The sequence below is a fragment of the Lithobates pipiens genome, unplaced genomic scaffold (genome assembly GCF_037356315.1).
Source record: "Lithobates pipiens isolate NorthernLeopardFrog02 unplaced genomic scaffold, aLitPip1_a1.2 Scaffold_28, whole genome shotgun sequence".
Classification (NCBI taxonomy): domain Eukaryota; kingdom Metazoa; phylum Chordata; class Amphibia; order Anura; family Ranidae; genus Lithobates; species Lithobates pipiens.
Window position 1 is genome coordinate 144,837,106 of NW_027507789.1, and position 13,851 is coordinate 144,850,956.

Consider the following 13,851-nt stretch of genomic DNA (forward strand, 5'->3'; position numbering starts at 1 on the left):
AAAAAATAAATTTTTCTTTGTTTCTGTTATAAAATTTAGCAGATTAGTAATTTTGTTTGGCCAAAATTTATACTACTACATATCTTTGGTAAAAATAAGTACAAATTGGTGGATATTATTTGGTCTTTGTGAAAGTTATAGAGTCCACAAGCTATGGTGCCAATATCTGAAAATTGATCACACCTGAAGTACTGACGGCCTATTTCAATTCTTGAGACCCTAACATGCCAGAAAAGTACAAATACCCCCCAAATGAGCCCTTTTTGGAAAGAAGACATTCCAAGGTATTTAGTAAGAGGCATGATGAGTTTTTTGAAGTTGTCATTTTTTCCCACAATTCTTTGCAAAATCAAGATTTTTTTAACTTTTTTTTTTTCACAAAATTGTCATATTATCAGTTTATTTCTCACACACAGCATATGCATACCACAAATTACACCCCAAAACATATTTTGCTATTACTCCCGCGTACGGCGATACCACATGTGTGAGACTTTTACACAGTGTGGCCACATACAGAGGCCCAACATGCATGGAGCGCCATCAGGCGTTCTGGAGCACCCAGGACAATTCTGACATTTCTCTCCTACATGTAAAAATCATCATTTATTTGCTAGAAAATTACATAGAATCCCAAAACATTATATATGTTTTTTTAGCAAACACCCTGGAGAATACAATGGTGGTTGTTGCAACTTTTTATCTCGCACGGTATTTGCGCAGCAATTTTTCGAATGCTTTTTTTGGAAAAAAAACAGTTTTGTGCTTAAAAAAAAAAACAGTAAAGTTAGCCCAATTTTTGCATAATGTGAAAGATGAAGTTACGCTGAGTAAATAGATACCTAACATGTCACTCTTCAAAATTGCACACGCTCGTGGAATGGCGCCAAACGTTGCTACTTAAAAATCCCCATAGGCGACGATTTAATTTTTTTTTTACTGGTTATATGTTTTGAGTTACAGAGGAGGTCTAGGGCTAGAATTATTGCTCTCGCTCTAACGTTCGCAGCGATACCTCACATGTGTGGTTTGAACACCGTTTTCATATTTGGGCGGGACTTACGTATGCGTTCGATTGTGCATGCGAGCACATGGGGACAGGGGCGCTTTAAAAAAAAAAATGTATTGTTCATTTTACTTTATTTATTTTAGTTTGACTTTTTTTCACCAAAAATAAATTTTTTGATCACTTTTATTCCTATTACAAGGAATGTAAACATCCCTTGTAATAGGAATATGGCATGACAGGTCCTCTTTACAGTGAGATATGGGGTCAATAAGACCCCGCATCTCACCTCTAAGCTGGGAAGCCTGAAAAAAAATAAAAAGATTCTGGATTTGATCGTATTGGCGAGTCGGTAGAAGCACCGGAGGGCGGCGGGAGGGGGGGGGGGTGTCTATGGCTGGGTATTGCAGGGTATCACCGACTATAGCTGGGTATGGCTGGGTATCTCAGAGTATGGCGTTGCAGAGTATTGCGTTGCAGAGCATTGCAGGATATTGGCGGGTGTTGCAGAGCATTGCAAAGTGTTGCAGGGTATTGGCGGGTGTTGCAGAGCATTGCAGGGTATTGGTGGGTGTTGCAGAGCATTGCAGAGTGTTGCAGGGTATTGGCGGGTGTTGCAGAGCATTGCAGAGTGTTGCAGGGTATTGGCGGGTGTTGCAGAGCATTGCAGAGTGTTGCAGGGTATTGGCGGGTGTTGCAGAGCATTGCAGAGTGTTGCAGAGTGTTGCAGGGTATTGCAGAGTGTTGCAGGGTATTGCAGGGTATTGCAGGGTATTGCAGGGTATTGCAGGGTATTGCAGAGTATTGCAGGGTAATGCAGAGTATTGCAGAGTATTGCAGGGTAATGCAGGGTATTGCAGAGTATTGGCAGGGAATTGAGGGGTTAATTTTTGATGAGCAGCGATGTGGGCACTGCAGATGCAGCCCACATTGCTGCTGACACTGATCTCTTCCCCCTCCGCTGTTCCGATCGGTACAGAGAGGGGGAGGGAGGAACCGGCGTCATAACATGACGCCGGTTTGTTTACAAGTGATCACTCCGTCATTTGACGGAGCGATCACGTGGTAAACGGCCGCTATGAGCCACAGGACCCAGCGGTCACGGATACTCTCGAGTGCGTGCCCCAGGGGGCGCGCGAGAGCGGAATTCTGGGAGGACGTCATATTACGGCCTCCCAGAGTTAAGAAACCGCCCTGTAGCCGTCATTCAGCTATAGGGCGGTTATAAGTGGTTAAGTAGCATATACTGTACTACACATTAAATAAAATCTAATTTTTAATTTTTCTGCTGCAGGTATTGTCTATCCATAACTGCACCATCGGGTGACTGTGACCCATTTTCCGTAACTTGGGGAGGGGGGTGTGGACCTTAAGTGTGCCTTGTAAGGCATTTTGTGGCCTCGGCCCATTCTTGATTGCGGCACCTGCGGAGCATTTCGGAGCTCTGGCTGGCGAATCAAAGGGTCCTTTTCTGTTTCCCATTTTCTCCCCCTTTTCTAAGTGAGAAGCACTACATGTGGGAATAAATCTCTCCCCTGTCCGGATACACTAATGGGGTAACTATACCTATTTATGTGATGATGATATGCCGAATACTGTGTGTAGAAAATAATTGTTACATATCTTCCGAGCAACAAGTCCCTCTGAAGAAGACCCCAGTGTGGGTTGAAACGCATCAGGGCCACCTATGTTTCATATTTTTTGACTTATGTTATATATACAATGTTGATATGAAATTACTGCCTGATGATATAATCCATTTCTTTCTTTTTTAACAATTTTTCCACTGAAGCTCATGGTTTTTATTATCATGCTAAGAGGGCTTTTTTGCTCTATTTGAATAAATAAAAATTTTCATACATTACTATTTAGTTTTATAATTTTTGTTCTTGTCTTTGCTGCCTAAAAACCCCAATTTTGGGGAGTTTCTTCCATTTACTGCCAAAACTGTTTGAGAACACTCGGGGAGCTGTAGCTGGCCCGAAGTCTACAAACTGAAATGTTGTTGTTCTACTTTGAACCGCAGGAACCTTTGATGAGCGAGAAATATATGGACATGCCGATATGCATCCCTGATGCAGATAGATGCCAGAAGTTCTCCTCCTTGTAGGATAGAAACTACAGACAATAGAAAGGAGCGGATCCTCAGGAATTGATTTAGATTCTTTTAGATCTAGAATGGATCTGTTGAATTTCTGTGTGGATCTGTACATGTACAGGAAACACATGAAAAAGGCAGTGAAGGTTTTAAAAGAACCTAAGAAGAAACAGAACTATCAGCTGACTCTACTAGAGATAGCTTGAAAGAGGCACGAACCATCTCTGTAAGAGATTTATACCAGCAATCTTTCAGATTGTGAGGCTGAAAAGGGTTCAACACCAGTTGTTTCCTCTACAGAGGAGTAATCGGTTTGCCTTTCTTCCTGATCACCTGAGGGTAACCCCCCATTCTCTACCCACTGTTCCCTTGATAAGGGGTCTAAGGTGGGGGAGGGGATCTAATCGCATTCGCTATCCAAAAGGATAGGAAGCGTATTAAAGTCACTAATTTTCCTTCTAGGCCCTGCAGGGCAGAGGAAAAATGCATTTTCAATCATATATAGAGGCTGAATGTTTTCTGGGCCCAGGCCTGACCCTGAGGCTCTCCTCCAGAGTCTGACAGTGGAGACCATTGCCACAGCCTAGGGGCAGATGCCCCTGGTGCAGGGGAAGGAGTCCGTTTAAATAAAAGGACGTGTATACCTTCTCTTGGGCAAGAGTACCTTTCCCACTAGAAATCATTTGGATGTATTTGGTCAAATCCTCCCTAAATAGTCGCTCCCCATAAAAAAGGGAAGCTAGTCAGAAGCTTTTTGCAATGTGCTTTGGCTGAACAACTTTTTAACCACAGGGTCCTACGCATGTGTTTTAGCACAATCGCAAGGCGGGACACTTGGTGAACAGAGTCTTTCATGGAGTCTAGTGCAAATCATAGCGCCTTTGGTAGTTTGGCTAACTCACAGGCCTGTTGTGCAGGGACCTTCTTAAGGGCCTCTTTGAACTGGTCCTTTAGGGACTGACAGATGCCTATTGCAGCAACTGCAGGCTGAAAAATGGCACCTTCCAAGGAAAAAGAGGATTTTAACAGAAATGGCAACTTTTTATCTGTTGGATCTTTAAGCATTTGTGCATTGTCTACTGGACAAGTTAAAATGATGTTGGAATTCGCAGTGTCTTCCCATCCTTTATGAATTTCTCCTCCATGGGATAGAGAATTGTGAATCTCTTTGGAGGGAAAAAATGCTTATACAGAAACGCCTGAAAAAGGCTGCAAAGGTTTTAAAGAACCCAAGGAAGAGACCGAACTTTCAGCTGACTCTTAGGGGTAGCAATAAAGTGGAACGAACCATCTCTGTAAGAGTTTGTACCATCAATCTCTCAGATTGTGAGGTTGCATAAGGTTCATCAACTGTTGTTTCCTCCATAGAGGAGTAATCGGCTTTTTTTTCTACGTGATTGCCCGAGTGTAATACCTCATCCTGTGTCCACTGTTCCCTTGGTAAAGGGTTTGAGGTGGGGGAAGGGGATCTAGCACACTTCCTATCCCCTTGGATGGAGGATGCGATTAAAGCCGCTAATCTTCCTTCTAAGCCCTGCAGGGCAGAGGAAAATGCATCTTCAGTCTCGTATACAGGGTCTGAAGTGTGAGAAGCAGTTGTACCATCAATCGATTCCAAAGACTCACCCTGGCTTGCCATATCTGGCATCTCCGGAGAGATGACAGTGTGGAGCCATGACTGGAGTGCCCAGCACCTGGGGGTGGAACTTTTGGTGCCTTTGTGGTAACCTTGGAAGCCAAGCCATAGTGCTAAGCATAAAAGCAGAGGCACTCTTATAATAATGTACTATTTGCTGAGCAATATTAAGAAAAAAAAAACAAAGGCAGCATAAAGATTAACCTGATGCTAAACAATGTATTTTCCTGTACTGGAAATGCCTGTGTACACCCCACACATGCTCCAGTGCTCCTGTGTCCTGTGTGGCAGACTCTTCATTCAGCTGCTTTGGTAGAGACATTTAGTGATAAGAGCATCAGCCTTTTAAGACCTCTCAGGTGTAAGCCTGATTACCTGTGTGTTTCCACATGGACGCTGAGTCCGTACACAGCGCTGACTGCCTTAGCCACGCCCCTTCCATCGACCACCCTCCTCCTCTTTTCAAAAAGTGAATCTCAGCCTGCGCAGGCGGAACAGCATCCAGGTCTGTGTCCGAAGGAAGAGAGGAGGCTGCAGCCACCATGCGGCGTTTCAGTATCCTCATTACATGAGAAAGCTGGCTTCCTTGCCTTAGATACAAGGCAAGTAAACAAAATGTTTATCAAAGAAAGCCGCCCCACACCCCTCGAGGTGGGGTTCTTAGCATTTGAGGCTTCCTACAAGTGTGAATCAGCCTTTAGTGCTGTCACTGAGTCATGTAACACTGCTCAAACTGAATACAGATAGGATGTAATGTACCTTGCACTGTACATGTAACCCCAGCCCCTCAGTTTCCCCAATTGGGGGGAGAGGAATAATAAAGAACCCCCTCCTCTACTAGGACACACCACGCTGTTGGAGCTGGACACAAAGCTACTGAAAAGGGTATGTGTATCCTTACTTTGACTTTGCAGTTCCTATGCTTTTCTCTTACCTTTTCCTCGCTGCAGGATACTGCTGAAAACAGACAGATCTAAACTTCACCCATCGCGGTGGGCAGCGTTAGTAAACCTTTAAAGACCGGGTCCCTTAATAGAGGTTCCACTCCTTTGGACCCGTATAGCACCCCTCAGGACAACTTTAGGTAATGTAGCAAGACCAAAAAGAGTCCTGGTTCCTAGGATCCACCCCTCAAAGAGAGGCGTTACAGGCAAACCCTCATTCTTCTATGAAAGGCCCGGGTACCATCCTGTGGCCACAGTGGCGTGGATGGATCCAGTTGTCAAGGTTTTTTATATCCAGCATGGATCCCTCCTGGAGCTCCTCAGAGCACATCTTCACTCATGACCAACACCTTAGGCACTGGCGAAAAAACTGATGTACTCCTGGAAGGAGGAGGGGTTATATAGGGAATGAACTTCCTGTATTGTGTATACCAGTGTCAACACCTGAAGGAGGCCCATACCCCATTAAGTAATTACTTAGGCTCTGTGTCCCATGATGTACGATAAATAAAAAAAGATTTTTGGTTAGGAATTTACGCCTCATGCGCACAGATGCGCACGCCCATTTACATATTGTGCAAAACAAAAACCCGAGAATACATTTTCACTTATGGGCGAACGCATATGTGCAAAAATACATACAAAAATTTTAAAAAGTCTGAAAAAAATAGATGCTCAACCAGGAGTATCGTGTGCAAGAGGCCTTAAAATGTATAGCGCATAGCCTTATTTCAAAATGGATTCAATTCATTATTTTCCTCAAAATTCTGCAAACAATAACCCATAATGACAAAATAAAAACATTTTTTTAAATCTTTTCAAATTTATAAAAGAAAAAAAATAAATAATCACATGTACATAAGTTTGGACAGCCTTTGCCATGACACTCAAAACTGAGCTCAGGTGCATCCTGTTTCCACTGATCATCCTTAAGGCCGGGTTCACACTGGTACTGATAGTCGTACAACTGTGGATCCCACTTTGCCCTGCGACTTGAAGTATGACATCCATCCAACTTCTATGAACAGGGATCCGACTTTGATCCCAACAATGCAGGCACTTTGTGTCTGGTATGAATCTTCGCCCAAATAAAAAAAACAAAAAAAATATATAAACGGCATGTGTTCCCCCTCCAAGAGCATACTAGGCCCTTCAGTCTGGTATGGATTTTAAGGGAACCCTTTCCTCAAAATCTATACCAGACCCTTATCCGAACATGCAGCCCGGAAGGTTAGGAAAGGGGTGTGGACAAGCGAGCACCCCCCCCCCCCACCTGAACCGTACAACATGCCCTCAACATGGGGGAGGGGTGGGCGCTTATCAGAATCTGGAAGCCCTCTAGATCCCTTTTTTAAAGGTGATTGGGGAGGGGTACGGTGTCTAAAAAAGATTTTTGCAGCATTGAAGGTCCCAGTGAGCACAGCGGCCTCCATCACCCATAAATGGAAGAGGTTTAGAACCACCAGGACTCTTCCTAGAGCGGGTCACCCAGCCAAACTGAGTGATCGGGGGAGAAGTGCCTTAGGGAGGGGACTAAGAACCTGATGGTCACTCTGACAGAACTCCAGTGCTTCTCTATGGAGAGAGGAGAACCTTCCAGAAGAATTACCATCTCTGCAGCACTCCACCAATCAGGCCTGTATTGTAGAGTAGCCAGACGGAAGCTACTCCCCGCTAAAAGGCACATGACAGCTGCCTGGAGTTTGCCAAAAGGCACCTGAAGGAAACAAAATTCTCTGGTCTGATGAAAACAAAGATCAAACTCTTTGGCCTGAATGGCAAGCGTCATGTCTGGAGGAAACCATGCACTGCTCATCACCTGGCCAAGACCATTACAGTGAATCATGGTGGTGGTAGAATCATGCTGTGGGGATGTTTTTCAGTGGCAGGAACTGGGAGATTAGTCAGGATCCAGGGAAAGAGAAATGCAGCAATGCACAGAGACATCCTTGATTAAAACCTGCTCCAGAGTGCTCTGGACCTCACACTGGGGCAAAGGTTTATCTTCCAACAGGACAAAGATCCTAAGCACACAGTCAAGATAAGAAAGAACTGGCTACGGGACAACTCTGTGAATGTCCTTGAGTGGCCCAACCAGAGCCCAGACTTTAAACTGATTCAACATCTCGGGAGAGATCTGAAAATGGCTGTGCATCAACGCTCCCCATTCAACCTGATAGAGCTTGAGAGGTCCTGCAAAGAATGTGAGAAACTGCCCAAAAATACAGTGCCTTGCAAAAGTATTCACCCCCCTTGGCATTTTTTGCGTTTTGTTGCCTCACTACCTGGAATTAACATGGATTGTTTGAGGCTTTGCATCATTTAATTAACAGAACATGCCCACAACTTAGAAGATTTCTATTTTTTTTTTTTTTATTGTCAAGCAAACAAATAGGACAAAAAAGGGTATGTGCGGGCGGTCGTGGATAAGGGGTGTCCCTTGGACACAGCCCATCCCCGATCGGTGTGGTCGTCAGCCCCATCCACCCCCCGATACACGCGACCGGCCGTGTCCAATAACAGCCGGTCACATGTACCGTGCACATTCATGTCGCTAGGGCGCGTGCAGAGCGGCGATCGGGGATGTGGCTTGTCAACCTGACACAGCCCAACCCCGATCGCAGTAAAGAGTCAATAATATTGGCTCTTTACCACGTGACCGGCTGTGTCCAATCACAGCTGGTCACAGAATGTAAACAAACCGCGGTAACGAGATGTTACCGGGTTCTCCTCCTCACACAACGATCCTGTGTGAGGAGGAGATTGCGGTAACATCTCGTTACCGCCTAGTGTACACCAATCACACACTAATTACCCCCCCCCCTCAATAAAGAGGACCTGTCACCAGCCATCAAAGTACCTGTCATCACAGCGCATCTGAGTACCCGAGTACCTGTCCCAGCCCATCTGAGTACCCAAGTACCTGTCACAGCCCATCGGAGTACCCGACTACCTGAGTACCCGTCAGCCCATCTGAGTACCGGAGTACCTGTCACAGCCCATCTGAGTACCGGAGTACCTGTCACAGTCCATCTGAGTATCCGACTACCTGTCACAGTCCATCTGAGTATCCGAGTACCTGTCACAGTCCATCTGAGTATCCAAGTACCTGTCACAGCCCATCTGAGTACCCAAGTACCTGTCACAGCCCATCTGAGTACCCGAGTACCTGTCACAGTCCATCTGAGTATCCAAGTACCTGTCCGCCCATCTGAGTATCCAAGTACCTGTCAGCCCATCTGAGTACCCGTCACAGGCCATCTGAGTACCAGAGTACCTGTCACAGTCCATCTGAGTATCCCGGTACCTGAATACCTGTCAGCGCATCTGAGTATCCAAGTACCTGTCCCAGCCCATCTAAGTACCTGTCCCAGCCCATCTAAGTACCTGTCACAGCCCATCTGAGTACCTGTCACAGCCCATCTGAGTACCCGATTACCTGTCACAACCCATCTGAGTACCCGAGTACCTGTCACCGCCCATCTGAGTACCTGTCACAGTCAATCTGACTACCCGAGTACCTATCACAGCCCATCTGAGTACCTGTCACAGTCTGAGTACTTGTCACAGTTCATCTGAGTACCCGAATACCTGTCACAGTCCATTGGAATACCCATGTACCTGTCACCAGCCCGTCGGAGTAACGAAGTACCTATTTGCAGACCATGCCTCATAGAATACTCGTCGAGGTGTTTGCTTTCCAAAATGGGGTCATTTTGGGGATAATTCACTTGTCCTGGTGCTCCAGGACCTTCAAAAGTGTGATAGGTAGGAACGAAATGAGATGTGTAATTTATGCTCCTATTACGCCTGAAGGTACTACTTCAATGTTGGACCTCTGTATATGTCCAGGCTGTGTAAAAGTCACACACATGTGGTATCGCCATACTCAGGATGAGTAGCAGAATGTATTTTGGGGTGTAATGTTTGCTATATACATGCTATGTGTTAGAAATCTTATAAACTGACCACTTTGTGTAAAAAAAAAAAAAAAAAAAAAGATTTTCATTTTCTTTCCACGTTTTCCGAAGACTTATGGAAAAAAAAATGAACTGTTCAAGAGACTCATTAAGCCTCATAGACTATACGGTGGGGTGTTTGCTTTCCAAAATGGGGTCATTTTGTGGGCAATTCCATTGCCCTGGTGCTCCAGGGCCTTCACAAATGTAATAGGTTGTTAGGAAATTATAGGTCATTTATGCTCCTAGAATGCCTGACGCTCCCTGCATGTTGGACCTCTCTGTGTGGCCAGCCTGTGTAAAAGTCCCACACATGTGGTATCGCCATACTCGCCAAGAATTGTGGGAAAAAATTACAACTTCAAAAAACTGACCATGCCTCTTACTAAATACCTTGGACTGTCTACTTTTCAAAAAGGGGTCATTTGGGGGGGTATTCGTACTTTTCTGACATTTCAGAGTCTCAAGAAATAAGATAGGCCACCAGTGCATCAGGTGTGATCAGATGTGATCAATTTTCAATGAATTGCACCATAGCTTGTAGACCAGGGGTGCCCAACCAGTGGCCCGCGGAGCCCTCTGACATGGCCCCTGACCTCCTTCTCTGGGATAATATAGAAAGAATAATGTTATTAAAGGTCAGTTTATTACTAAAATCACAGTTTATATATGGGCATATCTTTTCTGCAGTGGTTACTGGGCTGCTTTCAAACTGATCTGCAGGTGCAGAGCAATTTACCTATGGGTAACCTGCACTGAGCCATAGACTTCTATTATTACCTGCGATTTTGGTGAGCTTTCTGAAAGTGCATCAAACCTGCAGAATATAATAGCAGTCTATTGCAAACTGCAGGAAAGCCAAAGGTACACTGTGGTGCAGGTAAACCACAGAGCATCAGTGTGAAAGCAGCCTTGGACCCCTTTCACACGGACAGTCCGATCAATTGGATCCTCCATTCATTTGTAAGTAGCATCATCAGACCAGAGCACCTTCCGCCATACATTTTGGGAGTCTCCCACGTGCCTTTTTGCAAATGCAAAAACGTGCCATTTTGTTTTTTGCTGAAAGTAATGGCTTTCTTCTGGCCACTCTGACATAAAGCCCAACTCTATGGAGCGTACGGCTTATTTATTTCCGCCCTATGTACAGATACTTCAGTCTCTGCTGTGGAACTCTGTAGCTCCTCCAGGGTTACCTTAGGTCTCTGTGCTGCCTCTCTGATTAATGCCCTCCTTGCCCAGACCGTGAGTTTTGGTGTGCGGCCGTCTCTTGGCAGGTTTGCTGTTGTGCCATGTTCTTTCCATTTTGGTTATTATAGATTTGATGGTACTCCTAGGGATCATCAAAGATTTGGATTTATTTTTATAACCTAACCCTGACTTGTACTTAACAACAGTGTCCCTTACTTGTTTGGATAGTTCCTTGGTCTTCATGGCAGTGTTTGGTTAGTGGTGCCTCTTGCTTAGGTGTTGCAGCCTCTGGGGCCTTTCAAAAAAAAAAAAGTGACAGATCATGTGAGATTGCACACAGGTGGACATCATTTCACGAATTGAGTGACTTCTGAAGGTAATTGGTTGCACCAGAGCTTTTTATAGGCTTCATAATAAAAGGGGTGAACACATACACGCATGGTAATTTGCAGGTTTTTTTTTTATTTCTGAAAAATAGTTTTATGTATATATTTTTCTAATTTTACTTCACCAACTTAGACTATTGTGTTCTGATTCATAAACAAACAAAAAACATTGAACCAAAGGCTGTAATGTAACAAAATAGGTAAAAGGCCAAGGGGGTGAATACCTTTGCAAGGCACTGTAGGTGTGCCAAGCTTGTAGCATCATACTCAAAGACCCCTTTCACACTGGGGCAGGAGCAGCGTCGGCGGTAAAGCGGTGATATTTTTAGCGCTGCTTTATCATCGTTTTAGCGGTGGTATGTGGCCGCTAGCAGGGGAGTTTTAATCCCCGCTAGTGGCTGAAAAAGGGTTATAACCGACTGCAAAGCGCTGCTGCAGCGACGCTTTGCCGGCGGTATAGCCGCGCTGCCCCATTGATTTCAATGAGTAGGAATGGTTTAGGAGCAGTGAATACACTGCTCCTTCACCACTCCAAAAGATGCGGCTAGCAGGACTTTTTCACCGGCCTGCTAGCCCACCACTCCAGTATGAAAGCCCTCCAGCTTTTACACTGGAGTGAAAGGGGCCAGATTTTTTCAGGTGCTATACAGGCGCTACAATGCCCCACTGTGAAAGGGGCCAAAAAGACTTGAGGCTTTAATTGGTGCCAAAGGTGCTTCAACAAAGTATTGAGCAGAGGCTGTGAATACTTATGTACATAGGGTTTTTTATTTTTACATAAAATTTGCAAAGATTTCAAACAAACTTTTACGTTGTCATTATGGAGTATTGTTTGTAGAATTTTGAGGAAAATAATGAAGTTAATCCATTTTGGAATAAGGCTGTAACAAAAAAAAATTAAAAAATTTATAGATAGATAGATAGAGAATACATGTCCAGACAAAACTGCTTTTTGTTTTGGAGTGGTTTTTACTGCTATCGTGGTCTCCTGTAAGGGCAATTTATTTGGCGTGTTTTGGATAGAGTGGGGAAGGATTAGAACTTTTGCTGGCCTCATAACTAGCGGGGGCTCCATTAGCAAGATTTATCCTCGCTTCCAGTCCTCTTGACAATGATTTACTAGACAGTAAGTGAGGCAAATGCTCCAACGCACATGGAAACAATAATACTTGTTCCTATTGCAGATTCCCCCTCCACTTCCGGTCTAGTAAAACCATTGTCAGCATTTACAGTAAGGGGAGGTAAATTTATATAGCGCCCAATAGCAATGAAACCAGCAGCAAAACCAGATTCTGAATCCTTCCCCACTCTATCCAAAACTAGCAAAATGTGAGATTAACTACTTCAGTTATGGGTCAATTCCCACATATTTAGATTTTGACTTTTTTTTTTTTTTTTGCTAGAAAGTTACTTAGAACCACCAAACATTATACAGTGGTGTGAAAAAGTGTTTGCCCCCTTCCTCATTTCCTGTTCCTTTGCATGTTTGTCACACTTAAGTGTTTCGGAACATCAAACCAATTTAAACAATAGTCAAGGACAACACAAGTAAACACAAAATGCAATTTGTAAATGAAGGTGTTTATTATTAAGGATGGGTTCACACCACAGCGATGCAGGAACGCCGCGAATCCGCGGCGTTTTCCCGCATCGCATTACTCCCGCCGGCAGTTCACACTGCCCTATGCGAACGGCTGGGAGTGTCAATGATATGTTAATGACACCCCCAGATCCGTCCGCATATCGCAGTGCGATCTTCAGACTCGCACAGGAATCGGATCGCATGGTGTGAACACCCATGCGATCCGATTCTGTTGCGGACCAAAAAAAGGGTCCCGTGCGAGTTTGCTGCGGGAGCGATGCGAATTCAGCCATACTATATGTATGGCTGAACTCGCATCGCTATGGAGATCGGATGTGATTTGCACTGCAGTGCGGTGCGAATCACATCCGGATCTCCCCCCGCAGCAGTGTGAACCCGGCCTAAAGGTGAAAAAAAATCCAAACCATCATGGCCCTGTGTGAAAAAATGATTGCCCCCCTTGTTAAAACATACTATAACTGTGGTTGTCCACACCTGAGTTCAATTTCTCTAGCCACACCCAGGCCTGATTATTGCCACACCTGTTCACAATCAAGGCATCACTTAAATAGGAGCTGCTTGACACAGTAAAGGTCCACCAGAAGATCCTTAAAAGCTACACATCATGCCGAGACCCAAAGAAATTCAGGAACAATTGAGAAAGAAAGTAATTGAGATCTATCAGTCTGGAAAGGGTTATAAAGCCATTTCCAAAGCTTTGGGAATCCAGCGAACCACAGTGAGAGCCATTATCCACAAATGGCGAAGACATGGAACAGTGGTGAACCTTCCCAGGAGTGGCCGGCCGCCCAAAATTACCCCAAGAGCGCAGCGACGACTCATCCAAGAGGTCACAAAAGACCCCACAACAACGTCCAAGGAACTGCAGGCCTCACTTGCCTCAGTTAAGGTCAGCGTTCATGCCTCCACCATCAGGAAAAGACTGGGCAAAAATGGCCTGCATGGCAGAGTTCCAAGGAGAAAACCACTGCTGAGCAAAAAGAACATCAAAGCTCATCTCAATTTCTCCACAACACATCTTGATGATC